The sequence below is a fragment of the Chaetura pelagica genome, unplaced genomic scaffold (genome assembly GCF_000747805.2).
Source record: "Chaetura pelagica isolate M959 unplaced genomic scaffold, ChaPel_1.0 scaffold92, whole genome shotgun sequence".
In the NCBI taxonomy this organism is placed as follows: Eukaryota; Metazoa; Chordata; class Aves; order Apodiformes; family Apodidae; genus Chaetura; species Chaetura pelagica.
The window spans coordinates 794,812-820,851 of record NW_009952404.1 but is presented as its reverse complement, the minus strand read 5'-3'; positions in this window follow the sequence as shown (position 1 = coordinate 820,851).

The following is a 26,040-nucleotide window of genomic DNA, read 5'->3' as shown; positions in this document are numbered from 1 at the left end:
ACCAGGCTGCCAGAAGACCTCTCCCAGAGCTCTGTTACATCCATAGTTGCTCTGTTCCCCTCCTCTTCCCATTAATTCACAAGAAAAATTCAAGCCAGCTCATGACGTTTTTCTGGTGTGTGATGGGTTTATTTTTTACACTTGCCTATTTAGCTGCTGATTCCACAACACAGGATGTGTGTTCAAGAAACAGAGAGTCACACAGGAATCTATACAAAATTATTGAACTATAGAAGAAGACATGTTGAGCATCTCAACGTGCATAAAAGACAGGCTGCTATTTTGGGCCACCTAAAGCACACTCTTCTCTCTACCTAGCACAAATATTCCCACGGAATTATCCATTACATTTATTCAAGTGAATTATTACTCCCTAGTGTAAAGAATGTCAGAGTTCAGTCTGAATCCAGACTTTTTTTGTTTTGTTTTGTTTTGTGATTAGTCCTCAAGTTTTATTTAGCCAGCTTGAAAGTGTTTCGTGTTGCAATGCTGGACTGAACAGCTTCTATAGATGATTCTTCATGCCTGCTTTTCTTATGAGTGTTTTGCTGTGACTCCTTAACATTCACTGTATGAAATGTGTTGATTCATATAAAGGTCAGAAATGCTTTTTTTTTTTTTTTTCCTTTCAGTGTCATGAAGACTTGAGTCTAATTTTTAGTTCCAGGTTTACAGGAGTAATGCTTGTTGAATTCTGCTTCCGAGTTCTCATTATATACAGCCCAGATCTTGTGTGCTTAAAATTCACTGGATTTATGAAGCTGCTAGAAATACTGCTGGCAAGCAAATTAAAAAATAATTTTAAAAAAAATAAATTAAAAATGTATAGGCAGCCTTTATACCTCTCTTCAGAAATCTACATTTCTTGCTCAGGCTTTGGGCACAGGCTCTGAGAAATAAAGGGGATTTTATTCCTTTATTCTTGCCCTTAACCTGAAGTAGATAGAAAATGCTCCTTCTTTCCAAGGATAACAGGACATATACCATCAAAATAGGACTGTAATTTGCTGCACCTTAAAAGCCATGATGAAATGTTAATGCTTTTATAGCCTCATGAAATTAAGGAAGTCTGTACATAGTGAGCCTGCTTCTATATATAGGTGCCTCACTCATCATCCACAGATGGCAAGTTTGAGATGTCAAACACAGTGGCTCAATGTTTTACTATGTTTATCTAAAACATGCATTTTTAATAATATACTGCATTCTGTGCTTATTTACAACTTTCCCATTTGGAAGGAGGAATTGGTTTACACTTAAGTAGAGCAAGTATTTAATTTTCTGGCCAAGATAGAGCATGAATATCAAGATAGAGCTGAGGACTATAGAATCAAGGATCAATAAATAGTGAACTAATGTGCCAAAGCTTGTCAAGCAAAAAAAAATAAGGCATATTTTCATGAACCACATCTGGCTTGGCAAGCCAAAAGGTGCACACTGGTTGCTGAGGTGGTTGCTGCCTCCCAAAATGGGCAAGGGTGAGAGTTCTTGCTTTTCTATCAACAGCGTTATTACTGCTAGTATCTCTCCCCTCAGCCTGCTATCCATATTCACAGAGTTACTTCTAATTCCATATATTTCAGATATTTGAATCATAACCAGAATCCAATAGCTAAAAAATTACTGGGAGCAAAAGATACATGGGCAAACAGGTTAGGAAACCAATAAATGAGTCCTCCTTTGTGGGGAGTTAGTTTTGAAATGTAAATACCAACAATAAGACTATAGATGTAGAGTAATTCTCATCACAAAATGTTTTACAAATTAATAGAGATAATTTCATATTTTTTCAAAGTGCAGTCTTTGAAACAAAGCTGTAATTTAATAAAGCATATCAACATCACTAAATAAGTTTAGGACAAGTAAGGAAAAGGGTTTCTGCAGGAAGTACCATCACCAAGAAGGCATAAAATAAAATTCTGTACTGAACTGAAAATATCTTAGGAAAACCTAGTGCAATGCAAAGGTATTACAAGGTAGACTAACACCAGAGCTGGATGACTGCAGCCTCAGAGCCTCTCTTAGGATATTCTTACTTTCATAAGGGACTATAGCTTCTACACACAATCCAGTTGAAGATGTTGGTGGTATCTGTATGACTGTCAGCAGTCTATTCTGCTGAGGCAAGTCCTTATGCACAGTTTACAGCTCTCTCCCCTGAATGGCCTTCTCCATGATACTGAAGAGCCTCTCTGTACTCATTCATCAAACCTTCTTTGTCAATGTCATTCTTCCAGGTCTGCCATTTTCATTTCTTAAATAAATAGATGAGAAGGAAGGTATTCCAGACTGCACAGACCTAAGAGAATGTGAAAAACTGCAAGAACTACTTAATTATATATTATATGATGTGAAATAAAGAGTGAAGGAAAGAAGAGAGGTTCAAAGAAAAAAGCTGAAATTAAACAGTGCCTGTCTTTGGAAGCTAGGGCAAGTAATAAACTTTGAGGATGAAAGTAAAAAAAAATATTAATGAATTTGTGTCTTGGAGAATTTTTATAAAGTAGATGTTACGCACCATGGATCCTCTGGCTGCAGAGGAGCAGGATCACATATTGATATGCTAGTCAAAAAACAGCAATCCCTCCATCCCTGGATCACACACTGGAGTGAGTTATTGGTTAATTGATCCCTGAAAGGATATAAAAGTGGTAACAGACATTTCTTGGAGGCTTCTGTGCAAGGACTGGTGCAGCCCATGGCTACTTCACTTGTGAAACTGGATGGATTTGCAGCACAGGGCAAGAAAACTTGCAAGCCTTCTTACTGACTTCTATGATTCTATATTTAATGCACTGCTGTAAAAGTCTCTGCTGCAAAAATTGAGTTAAATAGAATTTGTCTAAGAAGTCCTGGGTTCAAACTGACAATTTTTATCAATCTGCACATGGTCAGGGAGCCTGGAGATGTCATGAAATCTGCCTTTAAAATGTTCAACAAGGACAGGGGTAAAAGTGAGTAATTAAAAAACACAGAAAAAATGTTTAGTTTATTTTATGAGTTGCACTCCTAACTTCCTTAGGTCCCAGAGTCATAGAATAATAGAATCATAATGGTTTGAAGAGACCTCTGAAGATCATTGAGTCTAACCCTCCTGCTGTAGCAGGAACACCTAGGGCAGATCACACAGGGACACATCCAGATGAGTCTTGAAAGTCTTCAGAGAAGGAAACTTCACAACCTTTCTGGACAAGTTCTTCCAGTGCTCCATCATTCTAACCGTAAAGAAGTTTTTCCTCATGTTGAGGTGGAACTTCCTGTGTTGCAAATTGGTTCTGTTCCCCCTCATCCTATCACAAGGCATCACTGGAAAGAGACTGGCCCATTCTTGACATCCACCCTTCAGACATTTATAGACATTAATAAGGTCCCCTCTCAGCCTTCTTTTCTCAAGATTAAACAGCCCCAGGTCTCTTAGCCTTTCCTTATAGGACAGGTGTTCCAGTCTCTTCTTAATTATCCTTGTAGCCCTCTGTTGGACTGTTTCTAGCATATCCCTGTCCCTCTTGAACTGGGGAGCCAAGAACTGGACACAATATTCCTGATGTGATCTTACTAGGGCACCTGCTTCATTCAGCAGTAGGCCCACATTTCCTCTGGTCTTCCTTTATCTCCAATGTACTTCAAGAAGCCCTTCTTGTTGTCCTTGACTTCACTTGCCAGTTTTAATTCTAAGCAGGCCTTAACTTTTCTTGTTGTGTTCCTACACTTTCTGACCACGTTCTTGTGTTCTTCCCAAATGGTCAATCTCTTCTTCCATGATCTATAAATTTCTTTCTTCCACTTAAGTTTGTTCAGTAGTTCCCTGCTCAACCATGCAGGTCTCCTGGTTCTATTACTTGATTTCTTACTCTTCAGGACACTCATATCTGGAGTTTTGAGCAAGTGGTGCTTGAATATTAACCAATTCTCTTGTGTCCACATCCCTTCCAGTACTCTATCCCATTGGATTTCTCCAAGCGGTTTCTTGAAAAGATCAAATTTAGCTCTTCTGAAATCCAGGGTTTTGACCCTGCTAGGTGCCCGGTACCTGCTGCACATGTTTCTGAACTCTACCATCTCAAGTCACTACCTTATTAAATGTGAATGATGTTTACTGCAAGCAAAGCCTCCAAGAAATCATTCTCAATATTCCAAAGCAATTTTCCAGCCTCTGATTTTTGGTATAAATTCCTTACATGTTTATTCTTCTCATGTATGGAGTAATTTAAATGGAGTGCAGCTGCTGCAGGGAATTAATCAGAGGAGGTGGCTGAACTTCACTTCCAAATCACTGGTTGAGACTGATAGAATTGGTCGCAAGGGTAATGGAGTGAGAAGGCTTCAGCTGTACAGCTGTGAGCCACAGGGCCAGGAAACCACCTTCACTTGTTTTCCTTTTGTTTTCAAAATCCCGGTTTGCTATCTAATGCCTGCAGGTCTTATTAGCATAATTCTTCCCTGTGCTTTATCACTAATTATATTGCAGATCATCTCAGGAGAAAAGCCCTTTCTATTTCCTGCCAGTAGTAGCTTGGTGGCCTGAACTCTATATTCTTTGGCTCAGGTAACATTCAGAGGAAAGATCCTTAAACCCTTTCTCACTTTTCTTTCTCCTGCCTCTGAAATATGGGGCTACAATATTCATATGCACACATGGAGACCTACATCATGGAAGACCATGAGAACAAACAATAAGTACTGGAAAACTGTTTCGTCTCAGCTGCAGTTAAAGAAGCTAAACTGAAATTTAAAAAATACCCTTGAAGATGGAATTGCTTGAATTTTTTCTCAGACCCCAGTCAATATGCCATCCTCTGAACACTTCTTTTCCCAGAGATTGTGTCATATAACAGAAATCAAAGATTATTATATTTTTCAAGTAACCTTACCAGTGACTTTTAGCTTTCTGTATTGAAATTATTATTCTGGGGTAATGACATCAGTGGGACTTTCAGGTCCATGTTAATGCTTTGAGAAGTCTGTCTGATAAGATGCACTTTAGTTAATTGAAACTTACTCATTTATAAGCAAAATCAAACATTGTACATTTGAAGTTTCATTTGGACAAAAATAGTTTTGCCATGTTAAAAACAGTATCACAATCTTTCTATCTGTTGAACAAATTTTTCAGCCTGGAGAAGAGAAAGGTCCAGGGAGACCTCAAAGTGGCCTTCTGCTATCTGAAGGGGGCTACAGGAGGGACTTTTTACAAGTGCATGGAGTGATAGGACAAGGAATAATGTTTTAAAATTGAAGATGATAGATTTAGGTTAGATATTAGGTAGAAATTCTTTGTTGCAAAGTGGTGAGACACTGGAACAGGTTGCCCAAGGAGGTTGTGGGTGACCCCTTCCTGGAAATGTTCATGGCCACGTTGGATGGAAATTTGAGAAACCTGGCCTAGTAGTTGTCCCTGTTTGTGGCAGGGAAGTTGGAACCAGTGATCTATAAAGTCCCTTCCAACCCAAACAATTTTATGATTTTGTGAAATTAATTTATTTTCCTTGCAAAATATTATTTCAGATCTACACAGATCAGATTTTCTTTCTGAAGTCTTCCATATAGCAGTTCCTTCATTTTGGATATATTTTTGAGATGAGTACTAAAGTGGTCCCCCTGCCCACTGCCTTTAAAATAAAAGGAGCACATGAGAGCCTAGATCTCTTTCTTACCAGTGTCTTCAGATGTTAACCACCAGTGCATTTGATTCCTATATTAAATGACTTATTTTAAAAGCTCCCTATCTTTGATTTTCCTTTTTTTCCCTCTTTTCTACAAAACAGCCTCTAAAAATATTATAATACTTGCAAAATGTGTGAAATTGTTCCTCTGCAAGTAGCATATATTTAAATTAAACATCAAAAGGATTTGTACCTCTGCTTACTGACACAATATTTAATTTCTGCACATACAGAGCATGCTAAAACTATGTTCATGCTCTGGATTTGTTATGTTTTGTGTAAGGATTTAAAGAATATTTTTATTTTTTTTTTCTGTTTTCCTTTTACTTTTGCAGAGAACAGGGGAAGAATTATGTTGGTTTTTTTCAGAATGTGTCACTACTGTTGCTCTTTATTATACTTTTTCTGCAATCACATGAAAAGATCATTTTTTGTGGTTTGGGACACTGAAATTAACGTATTTCTATTAAAACTGATGCTAACATCTTTTTCAGACCACTGCACAGTGACTGATTCTGTCTTACATCCAATCTGGCTAGATCACTTAGCCCAGCCTCTTGAAAACAGACACTTTCTGGTCAGCAATGTGGTTTGGTCTTTTGATCCTGTTACCAAAAGAAAAAATATAAATAAATCTAATTTCTGCTTGAAGTCTGCATAAAAGATGGTGGCTTTCACCCAGCAACAAAATACAGGTATCAAGAGAAGAATGATACATACTAGAGTTGGATGGCAATAGTTTAACCCATAAAATTTAGTCAGAAAAAAAAGAAGGAAGAAAAATAATCACATCACAATTTGGATGAAATTCAGCAAATAGTTTTGATTAAAAAGGGAAAGGAACATGCTTTTTATGAAGATACTTAATTTACTAAAGAAAATTCTATTTTTATTAGAACCTTGTTATTTTAAAATGAAAAAAAACCAAAAACAAACAACAAAAAACAAAGCAAATCAGAAATAGGAAAATAATAAAGAAAAAAAAAAAAAAGGCTGAGAAATAAAATATTTGATTTAACCAAAGTGATGTATTTGTATAACTTAATCAAAGAGAAAGTGTTTCAGAAGTCTTATTTTTCAGAATTTTCCAGGCAGGAGTGAAGGTAGTGTTAATTGCACACCATTATTCTCTCAATACTGGAGTTAAAGGCAAAACAATTCTTAGAGACATAGCGAGGTTTAATATAATAAAATGGGGAAGTGGATTATAAAGCCTGCACAGAGCACCTAGCTGCAGCAGAGGACTGCACTCCAGGTTGGCTACTCCAGGTTAGCTGGACTAAGCAAAGCCAGACATCGCTGTTTACTTTTATCTGAAACAGTCTGAGAACAATAAAATATTGTCCAACCAGGCTAAATACAAAAGCTTTACTCACATGTTTTTCTTCTGCTTGGGTTCTGAACAGTCTTTTTTTCCTTCAAGTCACCATTTACACCAATTTTATCTGCTTAAGTTAGAGTACTAGGTACCATTAGTTTCTTCTGTAAAAGATTCAGAGAGTTAGAATCTTCCAGGGGACAATTCTGCACACTGAGGTGAAGATCCCTACCCTAGGTACGGTGAGAATCTGGAAACTGAAGTTGAATGTTGCTAAATAATGACATATATTTGAGTAAGGGGCATTATTCAATGACTGTTAGCCTGCTGTACGTTGAATAACCTCCCCTTTGGTTGGGGTTTTGATGGAGCACGAGGTAGCATGTGATAGCAATTATTGTGTGGAAATAAGATAAAGTAGACAAATAGGTGTTACTCAAGTCCATCACATGCTGCTCACTATAACAATATTCATAAAAATAACCATGAAATTTCCTCATACGAATTGCTGAACTTATATGTGATTGACTTAGTTGTAATTAAACTACCTTAAGGCAACAAAGAAGGCTTTATCACTGCAATTTTCTAAATGCAAATGATTACTAGAACTTACTAACATCTCTTTTTCTTATTTTTATAGTATATATGGTTGGCAGGTACATGATGAAATCTATGTAATATAAACATACATTTATATATGTATGTTTTATATGTTTGAGCATAAATCTTATACGTTGGCTTATCTCTAAATTTTCCCAGGTGACATACAAATTACATTCTAATTGCTGAGGACTAGCAATAGCAGATTGCTATAGTGGTCTTAATTCAAAACCAGCAGAGATTGTAGTGGTTTATGGCATACTTGCCACTTGTACCTGTTATGAATAAAAATCTAAGACTCATCAAGACTCTCTCTTAGGACATGGAAAGGCAGTTCAGTGTTAGCTACAAAGGCAGAGATTGCAGCACAGGCAGAGAAGGAAAGAGTTTGGGGTTCTTGTGTTCACCCACTCTCAGATACATTACTTGATGTCATAAATAAATGTTCTAGGTCAAGAAATCAAATCTTTACAAGGGAAGCCAATATCTCTTTTTACTCTATGTTTTGTTTGAGGTTTTTTGGTGGGTTTTTTTGTTTTGTTTTGTGTTTGTTTGTTTTTTTATTCCAACAGCCATTTACAATTTTAAAGGCTTCTATGGATCCTAGAGCAAATAAAAAAATTCATTGTCCTTTAATTTCAAAGTAAAACAGGTGAATAAACTTTAAAGGTTTGTGAATTATTCACTTGTTGATCCAAATAACTCTAATAAATGCCTGTGGTAAACAAGACATAAGACAACTTGATTATTCTGGGTCATACTGCCTTTTCCTAGGTACCTCTGAAGATGGAAGGCTCTCTCTTCAGGAATTTTTTTCAACTTCAGAATGTTCTCAGGTCTCCTAAGCCGTCCCAACTCTTCCTCTTCTTCCCTAATCTCTTCTTTTAGGATGTGCAACATATTTGAACAGTACAAGTCAGAGTGAGAAGAAGCCTTATGGAAGGAGTTAAGTGTTTGGGTGGAAGGGGCTTGCCATGTTTGTAGGAACCAAGATGTCTATACCTACTTTTCAAGGAAGAACCTGACTGCAGTTGGATTTAGTTACTGCAGAAGCTTAGTAAAAGAAGGACAAAATTTACGGCTGTGAATTCCAAAAACGTATAGAGCTCCCTAAAAAGATGTATTGCAGGGATAACAGCTGCTCTCTCTTTCCTATAACTTTTCCCATTCATGTATGCAAACACTTGTTATACTGTGGAGTGGAAACACCAACACACAACAAAGAATCAATATACCGATGCCCTGATGTTGCTGTAGACAACTCAAGCCATTACCTGGAGAAAGTATCAGACCTTCCACAGATCAAGGCCATGGATATTCTTCACTTGTTTTCACCTAACTGGTGGAAGCTCTCACAGAAGAGTAGAATTTAGATTTCCTCCTCGTTAAAATTTTTACTCTTAGTAAGTCAATGTGATGCCAGGAAGCACTTGGTGAATGTGATTTGCTTTGCAGATCCAAGTGGATAGTTGCTTTCTCATGGCAAGGAATAACATTTATTACCACAAAATAAGTCACACTGACAACTCAGCAAAATGCAAAAGAAAATATTTCCAGTGAGTCAGAACCTTTTCTTGTGTTACTAGGCTCAATGGCCAATGATGTCAGCTTCTCTCAGTGGAGGACAGCATCAGATTGTGGTGAATATCAGACAGTTACATTTCTGCACAACCAGTAGTTCACCATTCTTCTACCTTCTGTACATATTTATGGCAGGAAAGATGAGTGCAAAATGTTTTCTAAATTGGTTATATCTCCTGCTGTTCAATGAAATGATGACACTGTAAGTCTAAATCACTCTCTTCAAAGTTAACTTATGATTTCTCCATTTAATCAAGCTGGAAAGAAATCAATTCCTCTATATTTTTCACTTATTTTTCCCAAAACTCACATTTCTCCTTTTAGATAAAGCTTGAATTTGGTTTCCTGATAGCTAGTAAGTTATTTTTAATAAGTTAGAGCACCACATTCTCAATGTATGAGGCTTTTGAAAAAGGCACTCAGAATGTCTTGGTTTATATATTTCAGAATCTCAATTTAAATGCAGATTTTTAAGTCCCTGGTTAAGGATCCATGAGGGATCTCTCACACTTGATTAAAATACCAGTAGTGAAAATATTTTGGATTTAACATTTTCTTCCACAGAGTGAACATAATAAACAGGGAGTCCCAAAGAGGATGACATTTGATGAATGATTTTTACTTAGGTGATTTTCAGGTGATGCAGTAAGTCTCCAAGTAAGGTAATTTCAATAGACCAGAATTCTGATGTACTTACTCACAAAGGAGTTAATACATTTCAGCTAATGTCTAATAGTTTTCCTTTTGTTATCTAAATTAATGTTTACCTGTACAATAACTCTTAACCAACAAGAGCTCCTGCTGGAGATGAAAAGCCCAAAATAGGGATTTGCCATATTGTACCTTGATAATGTTTCACACAAAGCCAGAGCTAAAGGAGGTGTTTGTATTGACAAAGATGAAACACATTATTTGGCTGGGTAAGTACATATGCAAATCTTTATAGGCCCACCCTACAACTGATTGGGAATGGCAGCCTCTTTCAGATCAGGAACCACTTTTAGGAACCTGAGGCAACCAGATGGGTAACTTCACTGGATAAGATGGGTTTGTTGGGCACTTCCAGGTGTTCCTTTGCTGCACAGAATACATGTATATATTCCAAAAGATAATTAATAGCCCACATAAGGCAAATAAATATTTTATTATTCACAGATTTTTGTGGCTGGATTTTAAAACAATCACCCCAAAATTTTGATAGAAACCAGAGTTAAATACAGCTTCCCAATAAAAAAAGGACATCTACTGGAGAGTGTCCAAAGGAGAGCCATGAAGATGGTGAAGGGTCTGGAAGTGATGACTTATGAGAAGTGGCTGAGGTCACTTGGATTATTCAGCTTGGAGATGAGGAGGCTGAGGGGTGACCTCATTGCAGTCTATGACTTCCTCACAAAGGGAAGAGCTGGGGCAGGTAATGATCTCTTTACTCCTGTGACCAATGACAGGACTCAGGGAAATGTCAGGAAAGTGAATCAGGGGAGGTTTAGATTGGATATCAGGAAAAGGTTTTTCATCCAGAGGGTGGCTGAGCACTGGAGAAAGCTCCCCAGGGAAGTGGTCACAGAACCAAGCCTGCCCAAGTTCAAGAAGAGCTTGGATGATGCTCTCAGGCACACGGTGTGATTTTTGGAGTGCCCTATACAGGGACAGGAGTTGGACTCAATAATCCTGATGGGTCCCTTCCAATTCAGCATTTTCTATTATTCTGTGATTCATTTTAGAAAGCTGTGTAACAGTTATGAGGTCCCAAGAAAAGACTCTACATTGGTAGAGGTTGAAAATGTATCACTGTTAATTCTTGTTTTAGCAACAGGATTATTACAACCTTGAAATCAAATGTCTTTCATACAGTGGATTGCCTGAGCTTATCTGCAGAGCATAGAAAGAAGCCAAGCTAGTGTGTATTTTATTTCTTTTATCTTTAAGCCCAATTAAGGGACATACAGGAAAAAAAAAATAAAATAAAAAAATTGGTCTTTTAGCATACATTTTTCTGCAGCCATCATAAGTGGGCTGTGAAGAAGAAAAGGGCTTTTGCGTGGTGACCTGAGTATGCCAGAAGCTATACAGACTTGTCCTGAAACAGGAAGGATTCCTTTCCTTTCCATTTGGCTGTGCTCAGTCTCAGATGAACTCACTGCAGGACTGCTGCCCTTGTACAGTACAGGAACAAGGAGCAGTAGTGATGGACACAGATCGCTGTACAAAGCCAATTATTCAGACAACATGAATTGCTCTTGGCCCCAGAGAAAAAAATTTAAGGCAAGATAGAAGAAAAGACTGCTTAAAAATATGGATGTATAACAACATAGGAGGAAATATCACTCAGCCTCATGATCAAAAGGGAATGCATGTAAGCAGCCAAATGTTCCTTTAGTCTTCCTGAGGCCAGGGGCATTTCACTGCAGAGGCTGAGCCAGATAATGAGACACTATGAAATGCTTACAAAGAGCTCCTCTTGAATTTTATATTTGGCTCTGCTAGTCCTCTTAACACATAGTGTTTGCATGGTGCAGTTCCCTAGCTCTTGTTGTGTGTGTGTGTTTTAAGTGGATGTTGTTTAAATGCTATTGGTTTAGAAAGAATATAAGCACTCTGACATCATTAACTTTACTTCAAACACAGTTCCAGAAAACTGTAGACCATAGCAATAAATATGACATGCAGCTTTATCTTAGTCCTTTTGAGAATGGGTCATCTATCCATCTCAGACTCTATCTCGAATGACATATCAGCAGTGGAAACTTTGTTGACATGAATCACATAATGCCCAGACCATCCTTCTTCTCTCTCTCACCAACTCTCTTCCTATCTCAACCAGCTATCTGATATATTTAACCTCTTGCATCTGTGATAGAGAAATTTTTTGTTGCTTTGATTTGTTTTTTTTAATCCTACTGATGATGACCAATAATGTGATATGTGTCACAAAACACATGGCCATATCCAGCCATCTTATCTCAGCTTATATTTTCCTACTTCTTAAATATTTCTTGATGTAGTACGTTCCTTTTTTTTTCCTTTCAAAAGTGTTCTGGAATTTATTTTTTTCTTTCTCATATAGGAATTTATTTCTCTGTACAAATGTGAGGCTTATTCTTTCATGTGTCCCCATTATTTAATTGTCAGCCTTGTTAGAAGTATATTTAATTGTAAACTCTAATCCATTTTTCAAAATTGCTTTCATGCTCCAGGTTCAATCTGATGTTGTAATAGTTTGTCTAAAAAAATAACCCTCTAGCATTTTCCTACACATCAGCTACTCGTACAAAACTAAAAACTAACCTAACCTAAACAAACAAACAAAAAAAGTCATCACTTCTTACCTTATCTAAACCCCACTCTCAAATATCTTGCATTTCAGCCTCAGTATTGGACTCCTTAAGACTCCAATATGCTGTAACGAGGATGCTTGTGTAGGAAGCAACATCAGCCTTGTTTAATCTTGTTTGTTATGGTGTGAACTAATTTGCAAAAGCTGCCAAGCACATCCCAATTCCACTGCAATCACTCACAAATGCGGGTGCCTTGCAGTTACTTTGAGTTCTAGGATCTGATTTTGCTGCAGCATTAATTCTTCCTCTCCCTGAGACTGGGAAAACAGTATTTCCAAATCCTGCCCTAAGATTTCATGCCTGCTCAGTTTTTCCCCTGTGACTTATTCTTTTCCTATTTTCAAACTTAATCTGAAAAAATTAATGATTTTAATTGAAATCACAAGATATGGTGGATTTGGATGATTAGAAAGTCTTCATGATACAGTATTTAATCTTCTTTGAAAACAGCAATTGGGACTCCATACAACTATGTAACTGTGAAAGGCAAAGGAGAAAGAAGTTTAATCACACTGCAGTTAATTATTTTACAGTGCAGCATGTTGTGTTTAAACTATAATAATACAAATGTATAAAAGTGAAGATCCTTTTTTTTTCCTCTGTCACTTACGTAAAATCTATTAGATTTGCTTTAACAATAAGTGGGGGTTGTTTGGCATGGAACAGGGAGAGGTGGTGGTGTTTTATTATTCTGAGAGTAACAAGAGTCTCCATCTTACTCATTCTTAGCCCAGAAACTCTGTGAGAACCAGCTGACATACACTGTCGTGTGACTTATGTTTGTGTAGACCCAGGCAATCCAAAAGAGTAAATCTGACCAGATCATGCGCCCAACTCTGTTTGAAGGTCCTTTTTTTTATTGTGTTCAGGGTGGCAGAATGAATTCTCCAGATGCTGGAAAAAAATAGAAAAAATCAGCAACATTGCATTAATACTGCTAACAGGTCTTTCAGGAAGTGGAGCTCCTGAAGAAAGTCCAGAGGAGGGCCATGAAGATGACCAGAGGGCTGAAACACCTCTCCTATGAAGACAGGCTGATAGAGTTGGGGCTGCTCAGGCTGGAGAAGAGAAGGTTCCAGGGAGGCCTTTTAGTGGCCTTCCAGTACCTGAAGGCGCTACAAGAAAGCTGGGGAGGGATTTGTTACAAGCACATGTAGTGATAGGACGAGAGGTAATGGATTAAAACTTGAAGCGGGGAGATTTAGGTTAGACATTAGGAAGAAATTCTTTAGTGAGAGGGTGCTGAGACACTGGGACAGGTTGCCCAGAGAAGTTGTGGAAGTCCCATCCCTAGAAGTGCTCGAGACCAGGTTGGATGGGGCTTTGAGCAACCTGGTGCTCAAAAGGTGTCCCTGCCCATGCAAGGGAGATTGTAACTAGATAATCTTTAAGGTCTCTTCCAACTCAAGCTGTTCTATGATTCTATAATCTTGCCAAACATTTAGAGTCAGCAAGACCAGGTAAACAACCATCACTTGTTACAGAAAGGGGGGAAAAATAACTCACAACACCTCAACACTCTTAGAGATCCAGTCACTGAATCACTCAGTACTTTTGTTCAATTTTAAAAAAGTTTCATCTCTGCTTTCAAGAGACTAAGGGATGATTTTATTGAAGTCACTTTTATGTGCAACATCCTCTTCTCAACTGCAAGCATGCAAGCTCTTCTACCTCCCTAAGGTTCGCTGATGTCCTGCTGACTGAAATGAGCTCTATATGGATTAAAGAATAAGCTGAAAAGGTAGCCCTTTTCTTTATTGTGATTGTCCTAACATTTTTTAAATCTGTAGCACTCAAGTTCTAAAACAAAAAGTGTGTATTTACCTTCTCTGTGGTTTCTGGTATTCCATCGTTACTTTGTTCTGTCACTTGAGCTACTGGAGCTTGCTGCCAAGGGCAAAGAGGATACATGTGGCAAACACTATGTTCCCAGAAGCCTTCTGGATTTTCCAGACAGTCTGCCAAGCACAGTGGATTGTGTAAACTGACTTTGTACTGGATTCTAACTGCAATAAAACATTCAAGTTTCAAATCTCCCTGGAAAGTGGGACTCTAACACTTCTCTGGAATACTCATTTCCAAAACTACTTAAAACAAATGCCAAGACTTCCATATAATCATAAAAGCCATCTTCATTTTCAGTAAGTCATAAGCCTATCATTTGTCATTGCCTCAGAAAATGCTGGAAGGCTGGGCCCTAATGGTGCAAAAAAGGGGACCACTCATTCACTCCCAAGAAGTATGTACTTATTACTAAAACTCCAGGAGTATGCATACCTTAGGTACTTTAATCTTCTACAGTTTTTAATCATTCAGGCTGTAAATACAAGATTTCACCTTCTACTGCCTCTCACATCAGTCACTTACAGCATTGTGCAAAGATTAAGTGACCCAGCTGGAATTCAGGAAAGCTAATATTATTTTTCTTTTTCCCATGATACATCCATGGTCGTTAAGCAAGCCATTTAGTTTTACATGCAAAAGGATATAAACACTTGAATTTGGCATAAATGCTTCTGCTAGTTCTCCTTTCCAATATAAAACCTTTTAAAACCCCCTCCAGCTCCACCTAAGTCAGGAGTTATCTAAAATGTTGTGGTTTTTGCCTGCAAACATCTTTGGTATCTGAACAGCTTTCTATAACCTACATGCTTATTGCTGCTCTTCCCTTGGTCTTAGAAGTGGTCAAGTGTCCAAAATTACAGCTGTGCCCAGTGCCCATGTGCTAGATTGGCCCGCAACACACAGAAGCAGCAGATGCCAACAGAGAGGTGGGTACTCTTCCTCAACAGCCACCATTCCACCTTCCTTGTAATGTGCCTGATTGCACTACCTCTCCTAGACAAGGGCCTGAGCTGATATCTCTCAACTGAATAGTCCACATGTTTCAGGCCATTAGCTATCAGGTAACCTGAGGTCACTTCTTATCCCTTTTGAAAATATTCCAGACAGAAGATTATTTGCTGGCATTCAAAAGTGGGCTGATACACTTGTAGACTGTTAGGAGATCCTCAAATGCAGCTAGAAGAGAGATGCATGAACTGACCTTGTGAAAACATTGAGGCATTACTGAGAAGCATGTTAGTATTCTAATGATCAAAAAGGCAAGCATTATAAATTGGAATTGACTTGGGTTTAATTGAGGTTGGAAGAAGGAAACCAAACCCAAAGAAAAATAACTGTAACTACTTGGATGGCTGGGGAATTTGCCATGAACTCAGAAGCCTTGGTTTCAGGCCATTTTTCAGTATACCCCTAATTACATGAATTATTGTTACATCAAAGACTGGGACCTATGTTTCAGAAATGCTAAACCATTTTGATTCTCTTCCACACAGTCGTCTCATCTTATTTTCCAAAACTCTGATGAATATTCATGGCTTCCATGGAAAACAGAGGGTTTTCTACATTGTAACATGTCAAAAATCTGTTGGTAAGAGCAGTTAATACACTCAGAACAGCTTAGGTAGGAAGGGATCTACTGAGATAATCCAGTTTAACCCTGCTACTCAAGCAAGGCCACCACGTGGTGGTGGTGCTACTGCCTTGGGTCTTGTGCACTTGGATCTTTAATATCTCCACAGACAAGGTTCCACATCCTCTCTGAGCAGCCTGTTTCAGTGTTTGACAACCCTCACAGTAGAAACACATTTACTTGTGTTCAGATTGAATTTCCTGATTTTCAATTTGTGTCCATTGCCTCTTGTCCTGTCACTGGGCACGACAGAGAAGAGTCTGGCTGTCATCTCTTCATTCCCTCCCATCAGATTTATACACACTGACAAGATCCTCCCCTAAATCTTCTCCAGGTTATTTCTAGGTTAATGCTTGAAATGCTGAGTTAAAATGGAAAAAATTGTTTCTAGTTGTACTTTTATTTCCTGAGAAGTTTTGTGAATCCCAGAAAAACTCCTTAAAGGTTTGATAAACAGGCTTAAAGGAAAGTACTACCCTCAGTGTTTTTTGTTAGCCTAATAAAACTGACTAAGCACTTTGCTGGCACTTTGGATTCTGTTCTTGGCCAATACTTCTTTGAGAAAAACCTGTAATTGCAATCACATATGGAGTCAAATAAAACCTCTGTGTGAGTTTATTATTATTTATATACTCATTATTATCTTGCTAGCAAAAGGCTTATAATTTCATTGAAGAAAATGTAGTTATATTTTCTAAGAATTCCATGACAGAAACAAAAACCAAAAGATGTTTGCTAGAAATGTTTCATTTGTTTCTACATGGTTGAGAAATCAGAAATAGCAAGAAGTGCTGAAAGAAGGGTATTCTGTTTTATTTTAAGCAATTGACGTATGTTGGAGTGCTACACAACAGATGGCAGATAGCCAGAAATAGAGAAAAGAAAATGTAGTGTTGATTTTGCTAAATTTGTGGAAAAATCAATCACAGTAAGCACAGAATTTGATCCAACAGTTAAAATGAGAATCCTTGTCACCCACATGTACTGTGTGGTAGTTCAATGGATCGCCTGTTGTTTGATCCAGAACCACCAACATGTTCTCATTGACTTCAGTTAGCTCTGGGATTAAACAATTCTTCTAAAGAATCCAGAACAGAAATAATCACAAAGTATCACCTGTAACTGGTAAAACAGAGAACATGAAAAACCGTTCAAAAACTGACAAGGGATTGCAATGACCTTGTACATACTGGGCACCTTTGCTGCTGGAAAAGTTCTTCAACTATAGTAAACTGACATAAACTCTGTTATAGAATACAATTTTGAAGTAATTGGCCTGAGGCCATGCTTTTGTTACCCATACCAGAATCTCACCAATATTTTTTTACAGGTAGACTGCAAACCTGTAATGTGGTATGGTCTCTGCTATTGCTCTTTGAGTCAGTAAAATACACGCTTCAACATTTTCACTCACCTTCTATCTTAAGTGGTCTGAGACACCGTTGATGAGTATCTAGTTAAAGCAAGAGCTGTATTTATTCTTCAGCAAAACTGTGATTGAATTCCAGTACAATTATAAACTCAGTGTCAGCCTGAGTATAACTCATAAGAGACCTTCATTGGGTTTGAGGGTGTAGTCTCTAAGAACTGACATTGAAAAGGTTAAGCGACAAGAAAAGAATGAATTAAAGGGCAGGTAGGAAGGACAAAAGGGATAATTTCCTTGTACTATATATTACATTTTAACCATAAGGAAAGACTGCAATTGAAGCAGTTGTGCTGTGAAGTAAACACAAGCTGGGAAGCAGCAGAGAATGGACATGGATCAAAATATTTTGTTTTTATAAAAGTGAAGCTTTTGTTGTTTTATACTCGTGTCAAGTATTTCCTGTAAAACATCCATCTATTTATTTTCCAACTTGTATTTGGACTGATAAGCCCCAAATATTCCAACATCAAAACATAAAATTGCAACATTATAAGTGCATAATTTGGGAAGAGAGGAAATTCCAATTGAAATGTCACCAAAACTGACAGCTTTGAAACACATTTCAACAACAAAGAAGAAAATCAGTACCAATACTCCCACTAGCTATAGAAGATAAACACAAAAAAATCCTGCCAATCTACAATCTAACACAAGACTGCATCTGTAAAGGATATTTATTAACACCAAGATATTTAAAGAGCAAAGAAACTCCAAACAACTGAAGTTTTTATAGTTTTTGGCAAGGTGAAAAAAAGAGTATATACAAGTGTTCTTGAGTTTTGTATGTAATTTCTTAAAACTGTGCTGAAAAAAGTGCTACATGTGCTCTCCAGGATGCAGTAATACAATTTGATGCAAGTCATCACTTCTCTGTATGTGCACTGCCTTGTAGCTGTAGTTCACAAAGCCTTTAGATTTGTGGAACTGTGATCCAGATTTTTAAAGATGTTTCCACATCTAACACACAGGGACTTGGAATGAGGTATCTAAAAGCTGAGATGTTACACAGCTAAACCCATGAAAGTATGTAAAAGCCTAAGTTAATGGAGCGCAGACACCACAAAAATGCCCCAAGGAACTAACAGTTCTGTCTACACTGAAGTAAGGGAGGGAAGAGTTCAAAGTATCCCACTAGGCCACTAAGCACAAAAAAGTAAAAACTGAAATAGTATCAGGTCCAGTCACTGCATAAGTAATTATTTTTTTCTTTAGGATTTCCCATGGAAACAAATCTCACTGTAAGTACCAAAACTGATAAAAGCTTGTTTCTTCTGGATTTATGTGTCTTTTTTTTATTATTAATTTTAAGTAAATTATAGCAACATTTTATTTTTTCTCCATACATAACTAGATGAAGCTGAGGTAACCTGCTTTTCCTTCTCATCCCTGTCCAACTGTCCACCAGCAAAGTAGAAACCAAAAAAAAATCTTGTTTGTCTACTCAAGCATCTCAAGTATTAGGCTAAAGTAATATTTTTCCCCTACATTACATCCCATTACTTGCATATAGATGAGCAGTGACAGCCAAGAGAATGGAAACTTATCCAGGACAAAGTTACAAGTGTTTATAAGTTGATGTTTCTTATCCTGTACTACCCATTCTTCAGCAAATTTAGCAGAACATAATTGCTTTGAAACCTCTAAGTCTGGAAACTAATTGAAATTCCCCACTAGACATGGAAGTCTTAGGAGGTGATATCACACCTTGGTAGTGTGATATCCTAAGCTTTGTTTCCGTCAAAATTCGCATTAAAATAATGAGTGGTTACATAAGAAGGCATGAAGTAATACTGCAGGTACATGAATAAAACCAAAAAACACTACATCAGGTTTTCTTTGGCTTTTGAGATTTTGAAATCTCTGCAATATTAATATTTAGTTAATGTAATTTTGAATTTACAATATATGAATTTTGTTTAGGTATATACTTCTGCACACTCACTATATGTAAAGCAATGCAGTTTTTTACATCTTTGCATAAATGCAGTTAAATATCGCTGGATTATAATATCTGATTTTATTATTATTGATGCAGCTGGTCTTATTGCTCTTCAAAATCTATTAATTCTCAGCTATAATATTTTTTCAGGAAATACCGCAGTGCAAAAAAAAGAAATATAAAGAAAAGAGGCTTAAGCTTTACTACTGTTGTCTGCTCTAACAGAAGGCCCATTAATTGCAAACTGAGGATTCCACCACTAGGATTTCAATAATTGTCATATCTCTTGGGAAGTAAGTAATAAATCTTCTTTGTAAAAGCAGCTTAAATTACAATTTTTCCTCTTTATGTATAAAAAAGTTATCTCTATGACATGAAGAAGTGTGTTATTGCATTTAAATAGCTTTCTGCAGAAAGCCTTTTTTTTTTTTTTTTTTTTTAGCCTGCGAAGAAAACATAAGTAGGTGAGTATAATGATCAACATTTATTATTTAAGTGGTTCAGGTGCAAGCTGCACTGCTCAGACATTTATGAAGATAAAACTATCCTCGTCGCAGAGAATTTACCATTATCAGTATTAACTGAAACTGACAAAGAGGCTTTGATGGTTATTGGACTGGGATGCACAAGCTGGAAAGGGCAGAACTGGGTTTGAAGTTCCTTGCATCTACCGCTATATGCAGCAGCAATTTAAAATTGTAAAAAGCAGAGCTGGACCAAAGCAGAATGTTTTGCTGCTCACTCACCTGGACTGTTTTCCTTCCCACTTAGCTGGCTAGTGATGTTTTTCTTCCCTTATTAAACAGGTCCAAAAAATATTGCTTACAAATTTTTGAAACAAAAGCCAAGGAACAAAAAGGATAAAATCACAAAACTGCTGGCAAAGCTTACATGTAAACAGCTAAATTTAGGCACTTTTTGCTACTTGTATTACAGAGTAGGTAGAATTGTATGCACCACTGAAGTCCTATTCAAGTTATTTTTGAGGGATACAGTATAATTTACACACACTTTTCCTGCAGGTAAATTTTCTCAATAGTGTTATAAGGGTGAATTATTCATTAGGTACTCAGCAATCCTATTCTATGTCCATGAAATGTTTGCATTCCCTCCAGCTGTCAGGGGTAGGAAAAGGGAGTAAGATTAATAAAATAAATTTAAAGGGACAAATTACACAGGCTACCTACTGACTGCAATGCAGGATTTGTCCTGATGTCTTGCAATGATCTCTAGTATTTCCAATAAGAAGGTTAATTCCAAATTCCAGATTTTATTTTAATCCTAGTACATCATGGAAAATATCACATGAGTCAGAACAGTGCTTAAAACTGTAAATTAGAACTTTTAAAATCTTATAGTGGATCAGTGAATATTAAAGTAGCAATGTTTTTCTTCATTTGTGATATATATATATTTAATTAGATGCATCCAAATTAATACTAAAATAATATTATGTAGTTGAAATAACAAAACTAGTAAATTTTAAGAGTCATTTGCTCCAGTACAATGTAGTTCTGGCTTTACTGCATTTTCTGGGAAAAAAAATAAATCTGTAAAACTGACCAGCTCCAAATTGGGAGGATAGGCAGGTGTCTCAAAATCTCTGCCATCCTTGTTTCCACTTTTGCTTTTAAGTGAGAAAGGTAGACAGACTTCTTCAATACAGCTTCTTACAGCCTTTTTTGAGTATAGATATTGTTTATCCTAAATTACACTTATTTTTAGGCTTCAGTTAAAAGCTTCTTTTCTATTTCTATGTAATGGAAGTTAGGCTTGCATTTAAAATAATCAATATGCTTCTTTTGTCCAAATATATTGTTTAAGAAAGAATACTAATTCCTAGGAAAATGGAGGACTTCTATTCATTTAACAAAAATTCGTTTGAGACACTAGTGATCAGATACAGAGAGCCTATTTTAGGCACCAAAATTTGAGATAGAATAGCACAGCATAGCAGAATAGAAGGACAGAATAGAAAAAGAGTTGAGTTCAGCACCTATAACCTCTCATGGTTCTAGATCTTGAGAGTTTAAGTTAATAACTGCCTCAAAATTGAACTATCTTAAGTCATTGCTGAATCAACAATTTGGGAATATTTGTTATGCATTTTAAGATTTCATGTGGGTAAGCCAAAGCTGATAAGGCTGAATATTAAACTTCTTTATTTTGGCTTATTTTTATGGGGTTTTGTGTTGGTTTTTTTGTTGTGTTTTTTTTTTATTTTTTTTTATTTTTTTTTATTGTGTACACAGTTATTTATATGTGTCTGTTTTTCCTGTCATAGAAACAGTACTCAAGATTATATTGTCCCCAAGAAAGAAGAAAAAGAAACATTCTGCAGATGAATACATGGCAACATTTCTGATGCTGAAGCTAAAGAGATACTGTTCAGTTGATTAGGCCACAAAATTGATTTACCTTTAAAGTTCTTTCATATTATAGCTCTTTCCTTCCACGCTCCCAAATATGGTTCTTTTGAAAATCAGTCTTCATTGACAAATGTTTATGACAAAGCAATAATAAATGGGGCAGGGAATAGCTCCAAGAGGCATGGTTATTACTGTCTTCTCAGAACACCCAAAGGCATTCTTAAGGCCTGCTTCATTGCCCTTGCAAGCCCAACTCCCTGCTGCAGTGTGCCAAGCATCTTCCAGAGTACTCAGGACCCATCTTTAAAGCCATGATTGTTAGTTAAGTGAAGCCTGTGGAAACATAAAATCCTGCCAAGCATTCCTGGTCCAGCTACCCATGAGATAACCATTTGTGTGGGAAGTTACTAGAGGCTCCTGAGACTTCTTAAAAATACAGTAGATTTAGCCAAACAATTTATTAGGCCCAAAAAGAGCAGAAGAGATATTTAGAAGCATGAATGACAACTGTGTATCTCACTCATTTACTTTCTGTAGAGATTAGGCATGTAAATGACATCTGAGGTTTTGAAAAGCTCCAGCTGCTAATTTTAAAGCACGAGATGGTAGCATGTTGTAATAAATTAGAAAGCATGTCAGTCTGAACAAAAGATACCTTGGACTACTAATCTGCTGCAGTCTCATAAAAGAAAAATGTCATTCAAAATGCATTAATTAAGTGAGTGCCTACATTTAATGTTGTTATGATGTAAAAGCTGTGGTTTCTACTGATTGTTATAAAAATAAGAAATATATCCCCTAAAACTCCAGAAAAAAACAAGCCAAAACAAAACCCATTAGATAGGACACTTCATGTGCATAAAGGGACATGGTTTACAGCTGATATGTGAGACATCTGGGCATTTTAAAGAGTTCATATGACATTTTAGGGCACAACAAAGATTTTCCATATGATCACAGGCTTGCTTACCTCTCTACTTAATCCCTATAAAGCATGGGAAACTTACAGTAACAATCGTGAAGCCATCTGTGGGGGTAAGCATATTACTTCAGAATCCAGTCTCTGCATAATCTGATGTGTGCTGAGAGAATTAGAAGAAAGCATGATGAATTAGGCCCACCTATTGTAAGAACTTGAATAGATGTATACTAAAACCTTCAAATGAAGCTGAAATGGCAGCAGAGATTCTGCTCACCTTGACACTTGCAAGCCTTTACTTCAGCCATTCTAAAAAAGAAGGCAGTTGTAAAAGTCAAAATTCTATGCATAGCAATATGGAAAGCACAAATTCAAGAAATATAGTGACACTGTAGAAAAATGTTTTGCAGGAGTGTAGATACGTATTTTGCATCAAATGTAATGCAATAAACCTAAGAAAATAATAACCTGAACCATGGCTACGGAATACCAAACTCAGAACTGCCAGACATAGTTCACCAAAATGATCCCCAGAAACAGCTTTCTGAGACCATAAATTCAATATGCAGCAGCTGTCAACAAATCAAAAAATGTTTGACATCACTTGGAAAGCCACTTGGAACAAGACAAAGAGCCTTATTTTTTTTTCTGTTTAAAACCTCATTTGCCCACATCTTGAGTCCTGTGTAAGGTTCTGGTCCTTGCAATTCAAGAAGAATTAGATAAGGTAAAGAAGAGGGAAGCTGAGTGTGATGATGGAGCAGCAACTTTATAAAAAGACTTTACAAAATCTGGAATTCTTCAAACTGGAGAAGAAAAGGATGATGGAAGGTACGACAAAGATTGGCCTGGTTTGGTTTGGTGGGTTTTTTGGTAGCTGGGAAAAGGCCACAGGAGTGTTATGCTGCTACGTCCTTGTAGTCTCATTTATGGAACTACTGAGTAATAATATAAGACTACCTGTATGCAGTCATAGCATAAATACTACAAGTTACAATAGGAATATTGCCCATGTGGTTAGTCACTGTATACATATAGTGAAGTATCACTGTGCCTTACATTAACTTACTGATTAGAAACTGATATGGGGTTTGGGGAATGCATACAGAAATGCTACACAACATATCTGGAGGAGACAGGAGGCACACAGCTCACTCTCCAGTGAAAAGATGGCAGGCAGGCTGTTACCTTAGCCTCAAGCATCCTAGCTCCAGCAGACAGCAATCTCCTAACAAAGTCAGCAGTCTGCAGGTCAAAAGAACTGTAACGTGTTTTAAAGCACTTCTGAAGAAGGGAAGGAAGGTCAATTACCAGAATTCCCTTCAGGCTGACAGGAGGAGTCTGTGGAGAGAGGATATTTCAGCCTTCTAGGATCCAGGATAGGTTAAGACTCAGGAAAAAGTGCAAGTATAAACACATTTTGGGTTTAAGTGGTTTTGTGATATGCTTTTCTTGAAAACAGTTTAAGTAAATATTATATGGCTTTTAATAGAGAGCTTGATCACTGTATGAATTATTGCCCCACATGGATGATGAGTGTTAAGATCCCCAGCAGATCCTGGGGAATGAAGGCTGCATCTGATTTAAGGGTAGCAGACAAACATGATCCCATGCAGAATCAGGTGATGTTGAGAAGCCAGAGGCAGTGGGATGGGGAAGATTGTGCTCTTCCTGAATTGAAGCGGCTACAGGAGTTTTTCAGCTGGCACTACAGACAGCCAGGCTTTGAATCTAAAGTATGATATATGCTGCTGTTTAATTAACTTTACCCACAGCTGTGACTGTTAAAAGGACTTGTTTGTGCTAGAAATAGTTTCTGCAGACAATATACGTATGGCACAAGTAGGAAAAAGGGGTAGACACCCACTCTACACATGGAAAAGACAAACATGCCATGATAAAAGACTTGTGTAAAATAGCACGGGTGTCTCCACCAGGACTAGGGACTGGATCCTTATTTGAACTCTCAAGCCCAGGACTTCTTTCCTGTTAACAGTAATCCTAGTTGTGTTAGGCTGGCACATACACAACTGGACAACTAAATAATCACATTAGAATGACTCTACATAATCAATCGGCTGGAAGTAAGCATCTGGCATAATTATCTTCTTGCTTTCCTTTTCTTCTGCTCCTTTTCTTGTTTCCCTAGCTGCTGATTTATTCCTTTTGCAGAAAAGCTTCAGCATCGTATCTTCAAGGACTAGCTGACACAGAAAACTATAACAGGAGGTTGCTAGTGCTATGAAGGAGTATGTTTTTACACAAAACACTTTTTAGTAAGCTGGCTTCTTCCTATGTCTTCCTGAGTTGTCACACATACGCAGCCCTTTTATGTTACCACAAAACCTGAACAAATGAGTGAAAGAAAAACATCTACTGATGTTCAAAGTTTTAATGACATTCACTTCAGTAATATTTGTGTCTATTCTTGTTTTTGTGTTACAGAAGGACTTTAGCCAGACAGTTTACTGGCATCAGTGACAGGGCAGGAAGAGAGAGACTGACAGACATAAAAGATTTTTTTCAAAGCAGGACAATTAAATATAACTTACCACCAGGCAGGTGGATAGGCTACCCAGACACTGAAACACCCAGGAATTCAATACCTACCCTTCTCTCAACAATTATCTCACTCATCCCTCTGGCAGTTTTCCTACCCACATAATTTATCTTCATGTTTCTTTCATGTGTTCTTTATATATACATACACCAATATGCACATTATTTTATTTAATTTAAAAAGACAGAGGATAAAGGAGAATGAGAAATCCCAGGGCTCTAAACTCACTGACTATCCCCATCACATTTGGAGTAAGACAATGGAGGCAAAAGAACATCTCAAAGAGTCAGAAAACATAAAAGTATCTGACTTATGTGACCAATTACAAAGCAATCTGTATTTAAAGCATTTCAGTCAATCATAACCTTGAAAGAGGAAAATTAAAATATTCACTCATCAAACCAAAAATGGGTCCTTGTAACAAAGCTACAATTTGCTCATGGATATTTCATGATCCAAGAAAGATGCCAAAACTCATCAGATAAATTGTTTGCTGTGAATTATTCACTTGGGTCTAAATTGCTGCTCTTTCAGGCTAATACAATGGAAACCTGTGACTCCTTGTCATCAGATTTGCTTTTCAGGAGCTGCCTCATATTCACTGTTCTTAGCAAAAAAGGCTTTGTATGACAGTTAGCAGCATAACAGTAAGAAAGGATTTTGTTTCCTTTTCATCCTGTTTTTAAATTACTTTCCTCCATATTCTTATTATACCTTTGCCTTTCACATCCAGTCTCTGATTCAGCTGCATATTTCTACTTCCTTGCCTGTAGTTAAGCAAGGCTGAGTAAAGATCTTAAAATTACAGAAGGAAGAACGTGTGGTGAAGGACACACCGATTTCCCCTGCTGA